This window comes from Clupea harengus, chromosome 3, assembly GCF_900700415.2.
Source record: "Clupea harengus chromosome 3, Ch_v2.0.2, whole genome shotgun sequence".
NCBI lineage: Eukaryota > Metazoa > Chordata > Actinopteri > Clupeiformes > Clupeidae > Clupea > Clupea harengus.
The window spans coordinates 12579944-12589943 of NC_045154.1; positions in this window are offsets into that span (position 1 = coordinate 12579944).

Genomic DNA, 10000 nt, shown 5'->3' on the forward strand with positions numbered 1-10000 from the left:
AGTGAGACTGCAGGTTTAAGGACACTTCTGGTACAGGCCTGTCAGCATGGCTGCTTCTCCCAACCACATCACTGCGCTGCAGTCACGGCACAGCACGGCACAGCACAGCACAGCACAGCGGTCACAGTGAGGGAGTGCTTCTCCCAACCACAGTACATCACTGTCACAGTCACAGTCACGGCGCAGCACGGCACAGCACAGCACAGCACAGCACAGCACAGCACAGCACAGCACAGCACAGCACAGCGCAGCACAGCACAGCGGTCACAGTGGGGGAGTGCTTCTCCTAACCACAGCACAGCACAGCACAGCACAGCGGTCCCAGAGTGGGGGAGTTCAGCACGGACGGCCAACAGGCCTGTCCAGGCCTAATAACCCATTTTATATAAACCATAACACATTCACCCAACTAAGATCATGTCAGAATGAGGCCTAAACATTGAGCCTTTGTGTGTAAGTAAAGAGTATTATTAAAACAAGTTTTTTATCTTTCGATGACAAACATCCTTACCTAGCTAATACAATATCAGAGTTAAGTCTAAACATTGCACTGTAATATAAAATAATTATAATTTTTTTTTTTATAACAACCTGTTATTTCTATCATTTCTGCTACATACTCCTTCCCTTCACACACACACACACACACACACACACACACACACACACACACACACACACACACACTGTGTTCCGGTTAGGATCGTATGTCAGATAGCTTCACCTGAGCTCACAGGTGTCCTCAGCTTGTGACATTAAACAACTTTGCAGTGTCTGCCCAGTGTGTGTGTGTGTGTGTGTGTGTGTGTGTGTGTGTGGGTGTGTGTGTGTGTGTGTGTGTGTGTGTGTGTGAGTGTGTGTGAGTGTGTGTGTGTGTGAGTGTGTGTGTGTGTGAGTGTGTGTGTGTGTGTGTGTGTGTGTGTGTGTGTGTGTGTGCCCAGTGTATCAAATAAAGAGGTCTCAGTGACCAGCAGTGTATCATATGAGGAACTCAACAACCCAACATTTAAGGTTTGACCTTACTTTAACACACATTTAAGGGTTGACCTTACTTTAACACACATTTAAGGTTTGACCTTTTGACCTTACTTTAACACACATTTAAGGTTTGACCTTACTTTAACACACATTTAAGGTTTGACCTTTTGACCTTACTTTAACACACATTTAAGGGTTGACCTTACTTTAACACACATTTAAGGTTTGACCTTCTGACCTTACTTTAACACACATTTAAGGTTTGATCTTTTGCCCTTACTTTAACACACATTTAAGGTTTGACCTTACTTTAACACATTCAGGTCATTCAGGTCAGTAAACTACACAGGTGATTCAGGTCAGTAAACTATACATCACACACGTCACAGCCACATATTCACTGCTACACACTGACCTGTCTGTTCTGGTCTGTGGCTTTAGCAACTGGCAGTGAAGTCCTGACGGAGAAAGAGAAGCGTTTCAGTTTGGAGAAGGTGCGGATGGCCTATAGATGACCTATATCTATAAAATAACTTCTAGAATCTTCCATGCTTCGACGCATATATTTACATGGCACTGAGGGAACCTTTATGACTTTATGAGAGTGAGGAGAAACTGCCAGTAAGTCAATGTAATTTGTTTAGGATTCTAATGCAATTATTTAACATAAATCTGCCCTACAGTTTTTTTTCCAGAGTTAAACATTTAAATGTAAAGTTAATATGGTTTGTAGTGGGATTTGTTATTGAATATTTCATCAACAATCTCCCTCCCAAACAGTTAGGACACTGCAGCTAGTCCAAATACAGAACTACATTTCTGGGTGAGAAATGTAGCATTTTGATTTAGAAATCTATTGCTATCAAAATAAAACAATAATGCGTAGAATTAAGTAAACATGAAAGAAAACAATTCTAATATGCTCCTTGTTCTTATGTAGTTCAAATATCCCAATTAAATAAAGAGATGTCTATTTACCTTCCCTATAACTAACAGCTAAACTCCCAATGAAATAAAGAGATGTCTATTTACCCTCCCTCTAACTAACAGCTTTGTGGCCCAGCATGCACCACTACCAAACCCACAGGAACTAAACTTGTGTGCAGCAGTACCAAACCCACAGGAACTAAACTTGTGTGCACCAGTACCGAACCCATTACCGAACCCACAGGAACTAAACTTGTGTGGACCAGCCTCTATAAGTCCCCCAGCATGCACCAGAATCGGACCGATCGACAGGAACCAGCTCACCCTGAAGGAGAACCAGTTGGAGGGACAGGACTGCCAGGGAGGAGAGTGGTGTCCCCGTCCACTGCCTGGTCATCGCAGGGCAGAGTCCAGTGCGGCTCGCAGGCTGGAATCAGGAGCTCATGTTCCGCCACACATCCAAAAGAGAAGGCTGCTGTTGGTGGAGTCACACACACACACTCACTCACTCACACACTCTCTTCTCACACACTCTCTGCTCACACACACTCTCTGCTCACACACACTCTCTGCTCACACACACTCTCTGCTCACACACTCTCTGCTCACACACTCTCTGCTCACACACACTCTCTGCTCACACACTCTCTGCTCACACACTCTCTGCCCAGGCGAAGTCACAACAACGGTGAATGAGGAGTAATTCAGCCACACGCAGACTGAGAGAGGCTACTCTTCTGTGAGATTACCTGAGAAAGAGAGTGAGAGAGAGGGAGGGAGAGAGATAGAGAGAGAGGAAGAGAGAGCGGGAGAGAGAGAGAGAGGGAGGAGGAGAGAGAGAGAGGGAGAGAGAGAGTGGGAGGGAGAGAGAGGAAGAGAGAGTGGGAGAGAGGGAGGAGGAGAGAGAGAGAGGGAGGAGGAGAGAGAGAGAGGGAGGGAGAGAGTGGGAGAGAGGGAGGGAGGGAGAGAGTGGGAGGGGCCTGCTTGAAGCCTTTGTGCAGACAGGAGACCAGAGTAATCTCCAGTGGATTCATTATTAGGTAATGGAACAATGGTGTCAAATATGCTCATTTGTAGACCAAGGAAAATATTGGTTTCGCTCCATTTGTTACACTACACACACACACACACACACACACACACACACACACACACACACACACACACACACACACACACAGGGATACACACACACAGGGATACACGCAGGTGCTTGCGCGCAGGTACACAAACACAAACACAAACACAGTCCTGTGCCAGGTTGCAAAAGAGAGAAGATGAGGATGGGATGAACCAGATGAGACCACGAGAGGAGAGAGAGAGAGATAGAGAGAGAGAGGGAGAGAGAGAGAGGGAGAGGGAGAGAGAGAGAGGGAGAGAGAGTACATTATTCATTATTGATTATTGATTACGATATTCAGTAAGCTGTACAGAACAATACAGAACCATTTCAGAAAGCAATTGGCAGCCGAGAAATTCAAACACTCTTAGATACCTTTCTGGAAACCACATATGCTCACACTAAAGAATGTGTTGATTTGGCAGTAAATAATATAAATAGCATTTTTGAAAAGACAGGAGAGAAAGCACAACTAAAGAAGAAGAAAAAAATTAATCCTAAATTTAAAAAGGAGGACATTTGGTTCAACCTAGAGTGCCAAAACATGAGAAAAGAATTAAGAAATCTATCTAACCATAAACACAGAGGATGGAAAATGGAAAACAATATGAACATACACCTTCTTTACAGTGAAATGCTCAAAAAATATAAACGTACACTCAGATCCAAAAAAGCACAATATACCAAAAAGCACCTACAAGTAATAGAGCAGTCAATTAATTCAAATTACTTCTGGACCAACTGGAACAACCTGAAACCAAAGAGGCCAGAAGAATTGGCTATCCAAAATGGAGAAATATGGACAAACCATTTCCAAGCAAAATAAGAAAGCTAAAAGATAAAAAATCACCAGGGTTAGACTGTGTTCTAACTGAGATGCTAAAATGCCTGAGCACAAAATTCCAAACTGGCATCTTAAAACTATTTAACTTAGTTCTGAGTGTAGGTTACTACCCTGACATCTGGAATCAAGGACTCATAACGCCAATTTTCAAATCTGGTGACAAATTCGACCCTAGTAATTACAGAGGAATTTGTGTGAACAGTAACCTGGGGAAGCTATTTTGTAGTATAATAAATTCTAGAGTCCTAAACTTCCTTACGGAGCACAATACCCTGAGCAAATGTCAAATTGGATTCTTACCAAATTACCGCACCTCTGATCATATTTTCACCCTACACACCCTAATTGAGAGACATGTGATTCAAAACAAAACTAAAATATATGCATGCTTTATTGATTTTAAACAAGCATTTGATTCTATTTGGCACACAGGTTTATTTTACAAAGTTTTAGAAAGTGGTGTAGGGGGAAAAACCTATGACCTGATCAAATCTATGTATTCAGGAAGTAAGTGCGCAATAAAGATTGGAAGCAAAAGAACCAAATTCCTCTCCCAGGGGCGTGGGGTGAGACAAGGCTGCTGCTTAAGCCCAACCCTATAACCCCATTTATATAAACGAATTGGCAAAAACCATAGAAAAATCAACAGCACCTGGTGTCACCCTACACGACTCGGATACCAAACTCCTGCTCTATGCCGATGACCTGGTTCTGCTGTCACCCACTGAACAGGGATTACAGCAAAATCTGGATCTGCTAGAGCAGTACTGCCAGACCTGGGCCCTGGCAGTAAACCTAAACAAAACTAAAATAATGATATTCGAAAAAAGATCCAGATCTCAGGTACAAAAACACAATTTTACAATAGGGCCACACTCAATTGAACACACAAATAACTACAGATATTTAGGCTTAATAATAAATTCAAATGGAAAGTTCAATCTTGCAGTGAATGATTTGAGAGAAAAAGCACGCAGGGCTTTCTATGCCATAAACGACAAATCCCTGTAGAAATTCCAATCCGAATCTGGCTCAAACTATTCGAATCAGTAATTGAGCCAATTGCCCTTTATGGCAGTGAGGTGTGGGGTCCACTTACAAATCAGGAACTCAACAAATGGGAAAAACATCCAATTGAGACCTTGCATGCAGAGTTCTGCAAAAGCATTTTAAAAGTCCACAGATGTGCCATACACAATGCATGCAGGGCAGAATTAGGCCAATATCCATTGATTACAAAAATACAGAAAAGGGCAATCAAATTCTGGAAACACTTAAAAAGCAGTGACCCCCACTCCCATCATTATAAAGCCCTGCAATACCAAGAGTTGAGCAAAGATACATGTCCCCTCACTCAGCTGGTCCTGAGCCTGAGCTCTCCAGATCCCCCCACACACACTAACACCCTACTAACACCTCAGGACCAGTACAGAAAGGCACCTGAAATTAGGATAAACCAAATTGGAAAAACAATTAAGCAAAATTACATAAGCCATTGGAAAACACAAACAAAAACACAAAGTAAGATGCAATTCTATTTGGCCCTAAACAGAAATTATGATTTAGCACCCTATTTGACCCTGATCACAGACAAAAATCTGAGAACCACGTTGACAAAGTACAGACTCAGTGAACACAGCCTGGCCATAGAGGTGGATAGGCACAGACAAACCTGGCTGCCCAAGGAAAACAGACTGTGCCCCCATTGCGAACAAGGAACAGTAGAGACAGAGCTGCACTTCCTGACACAGTGCACAAAATATGAGGACATAAGACTAAATTATTTTAAAAAGATTAGTGAGGCCCTCCCTGAGTTCCTGCTTGCGAGCAGTGAGGAGAGGCTTTCATACCTCACCGGAGAAATAGAGGAATGCCTTGTCCTTGCTGCACAATATGTATCTTCCTGCCATAAACGGAGGGAGAGCCCATAAAATAATTAAATTCAAGTATGTTCATGTCTGTTGTTGTTGTTGTTGTTAATCCCCTGATAATTATTATGTATTTGTATTATTGTTCGAGAGAGAGAGAGAGAGAGAAAGAGAGGGAGAGAGAGAGAGAGAGATATATCACAATAACATGTTTCACCTCCTCACAGAGAGAGAGATATATAAATCTTTATTTCAGATGCCAAGTTCCATATAAAATAACAGACATACAACTATAAAAAAGAGAGAAAAACAAGAAGATACAACATACATAATACAGTTCATTAAAAAAGACCACAGAGAGATTTCATAAGCAGCCAGACATTAAAACATTATGGATGAGAACTGTCAGTAATGATCTTCTGTTGTTGTTTGAGACCGTATCTATGGCAACCAGCTCCCCGTCAGCAGTCCTACTGAGGATGGTGTTGGATTGGGTGTGGACAGGCCAGACTCTATATCGCCCCCTGCAGGCAGTGAGGAGTGATAACAGCACTGGCACGTTTGACATAATGCACCATAACTTTTACTAGAGTTTTGATAACGACAGACTGAAGCCTCCTGACTTATAACTAACACCCACAATATATGTATAATAAGCAGAAGTCTAAAAAAAATCCATTAGAGGTACAATTGTAAAGAGTGATTTACATGTTAAACTATAGATTATATATTAGAAATTGTAAAGGGTGATTTCAGGAACTTTGTAATCCGAAATGTAAAGTAAACAAGAGAAACAAATTTACAGAAATATTTGGGGAGGGTGATTTTTGAGATGTGTTTTCACTTTAGACTTGACTGAGTAGTTGCTAAAGCCATCAAGAGAGGCATTGGAGTGTGTGTGAGAGTGTGTGTGTGTGTGAGAGAGGCATTGGAGTGTGTGAGAGTGTGTGTGTGTGTGTGTGAGAGAGGCATGTGTGGAAACTGTTTTTTTGAGACTGCAAATGCACTCAAATTTAGCATAAAACTTTAGATAAAACGTCTTATTGATTTTGTCATGTGAGAACCTTACTAAATGCATTCTGTACACTGACTGTGAACTTACCTTGTGTGTGTGTGTGTGTGTGTGTGTGTGTGTGTGTGTGTGAGAGTGTGTGTGTGTGTGGGTGAACTTACCTTGCAATTGGCAATTCATGAAGTCAAGGCTGTGTCTTAGCTGCGTGGATATGCACTTAATGTGTCCCACTACCATGCCCCCCCCCCCTCCACATACACACACTCACACACCCACACACACACACTTCTGACACACACACACACACACACACACACATACACACACACACACACTCACACACTTCTGACACACATACACACACACACACTCACACACACACACACACACACACACACACACACACATACACACTCACACATACACACACATTCACACACTTCTGACACACAAACACACACACACACACACTCACACACTTCTGACACACATACACACACACACACACTCACACACTTCTGACACACACACACTCCCTGGACAGACGAGAGGCCAGACTCCAGACTGCTGGATAAAAACTAGTTTATTTCTCATTTTATTTCTCAAACAAGACTCATCGTCTGTGCTAAATGAAACAGGTTGGTGGTGATGTGATTGGTCTCTAGTATCGGCAGGTTATAGAGAGTGTCACTTGATGCAGCAAATGAACACACACACACACACTCATGCATAGTTCACCCACACACACACACTCATGCATAGTTCACACACACACACACACACACACACACACTCATGCATAGTTCACACACACACACACACACACACACACACTCATGCATAGTTCACACACACACACACACTCATGCATAGTTCACCCACACACACTCATGCATAGTTCACACACACACACACACACACTCACACACACTCATGCAAAGTTCACCCACACACACTCATGCATAGTTCACCCACACACACTCATGCATAGTTCACACGCACACACACACACACACACTCCTACACATTTTCCCCACACACACACACACACACACTCATGCATAGTTCACACACTCACACTCATGCATAGTTCACCCACACACACACACACTCCTACACATTTCCCCACACGAGCACACACAGATTGCACCAGAAATTGCGGTGTCTTTGAACCATATATAAAATGCCCAGTGAACATGTAAGTCATACTAACCATTTCCATTAATAAATTAAATATAGGTTAATATTCTTTTCCATACAAAACAGGGAAACATCAATTATTTGTGAATGTTGCTAAATTACAAACTCATTTGTGCAGTCATTCAATAAAGCTTTCATTTTCCTTCATACATATATATAAATAGAGGTGTCACCTTTTTTGCTTCATTTAACTCAATATAATATTTGTGCAAAACATGATATATTCTTTATTAACCAATGATGATATATTAATAGTATTCTTCATAGTCAGCAAGCAAACAATGCTCCCGTTGAAAATCCCACACACACACACACACACACTCACACCCACACACACAAACATACGTACAGACACACACACACGCACGCACACTCACACCCACGCCCACACACATAAACATACGTACAGACACACACACTCACACCCACGCCCACACACATAAACATACGTACAGACACACACACGCACGCACGCACACAGTTTTGATCACAAACAAGATCGTCAGAAGCATATTTTACATAAGATTTAAAGATCAACATCAGTTCTAGTGATCTGCAGGTTAACACATTCTAAAAAGCCCAAACACATCTACACATGAAAAATAGATTCTTCTCAGAACAAGTGTGTGTCTGGAGCAACGCTAGAGAATGCATGGAGGGTCTAATCTCATCACACATGCAGGAATACTAACATTAAACAAGTAAAGCCATCAAATCTGGTGAAAAGGTGGGATAAAATGCAACCGAATAGAAACACAATTCAATACCACTACAGTTCAGTTCATCGCATGACAGGTTTCCTGAGCTAAAGGCGTTTAATCAATAATCAATAATCAATAATCAATAACCACAGTAGAAAGAGCTACATCACCCTAATCCAGATGAGCGTGTGAGGAGAAACCAATCATTCTGCTTGCATGGGGTCATGTGACTGAGGAGGGCGGGGCCTTCGTGTCTCTTATATTCCATGATATTATGATAATAATAATAATAAACTTTATTTATATTCCATGATATTCTGACTACTGCTTGATATAAAATGTGCCTTTCTTCTTTTATATTCCATGATATTATGACTACTGCTTGATATAAAATGTGCCTTTCTTCCCGCTCTCCTGCCTCTGCCTGTGTGCTGTTGCTTGCCACATGTTCAAAACAGATGCTAATGACCCCTCGGTTCCTTTAGCGCACAATATGACACTTATTTACTTCAAACCTGACTGGCAAAACCTAAAACATAAAACATAAAAATATTCCCAAAACTGAAGAACTTTTACACACAAAATATAATAATATACAAGTAAAGTTCTTCAACCTGTAGTTTTTTTTCTTCTTCTGACAATGAGAAAATCAAGCTGTGTCTCTAGTCATCTTGCATTTATATTTAAATCTTTTTTTTAATATATTTTACAAATATACAAATTTCAGGATAAAAGAATCTGGTGTTGACTGATAGCCTTTGGGCTAGCTACCAAGCTAGTGCGTCACAACAGTTAGAAGCATGAAGCCGGTAAGCTAATTACCCTGCGGCTAAGGAAACAGTGGAGGTAGCCAAGACTGCTAGTTTAGATAGCTCAACAATGGATTTATAAAAGCTTTCATGGCCTGGACTGCTAGTTTAGATGGCTCAACAATGGATTTATAAAAGCTTTCACGGCTTGGACTGCTAGCAAGTCCTACACTCGTTGACTACGTTATATATATCATAAAAATGGTTCCTGTGTCAGCAAGAGGAACAAGATAGAGTTGTGCTCAGTATTCTTCACAGGTTCAGTTCAGGTGAGATGCAATGTCTAGGATGACTTATGACTACCAGCAGTTGTGTATGAAGCCTTATGATGTGACTTAGCTGCACTAGCCGCAATGTGTGTGTGTGTGTGTGTGTGTGTGTGTGTGTGCGTGTGTGTGTGCGCGGGTGTGTGCGGTTAAAGAAGTGAGCCCCCAGTTAGTCAGATGAACACATGAAGAGTTACCACAGGAAGAGTTTCAGGAAGAGAGGGGCATAAGTGGGGAGGAAATCAAACAAGTCCCGTGGAGTACCACACAAATCC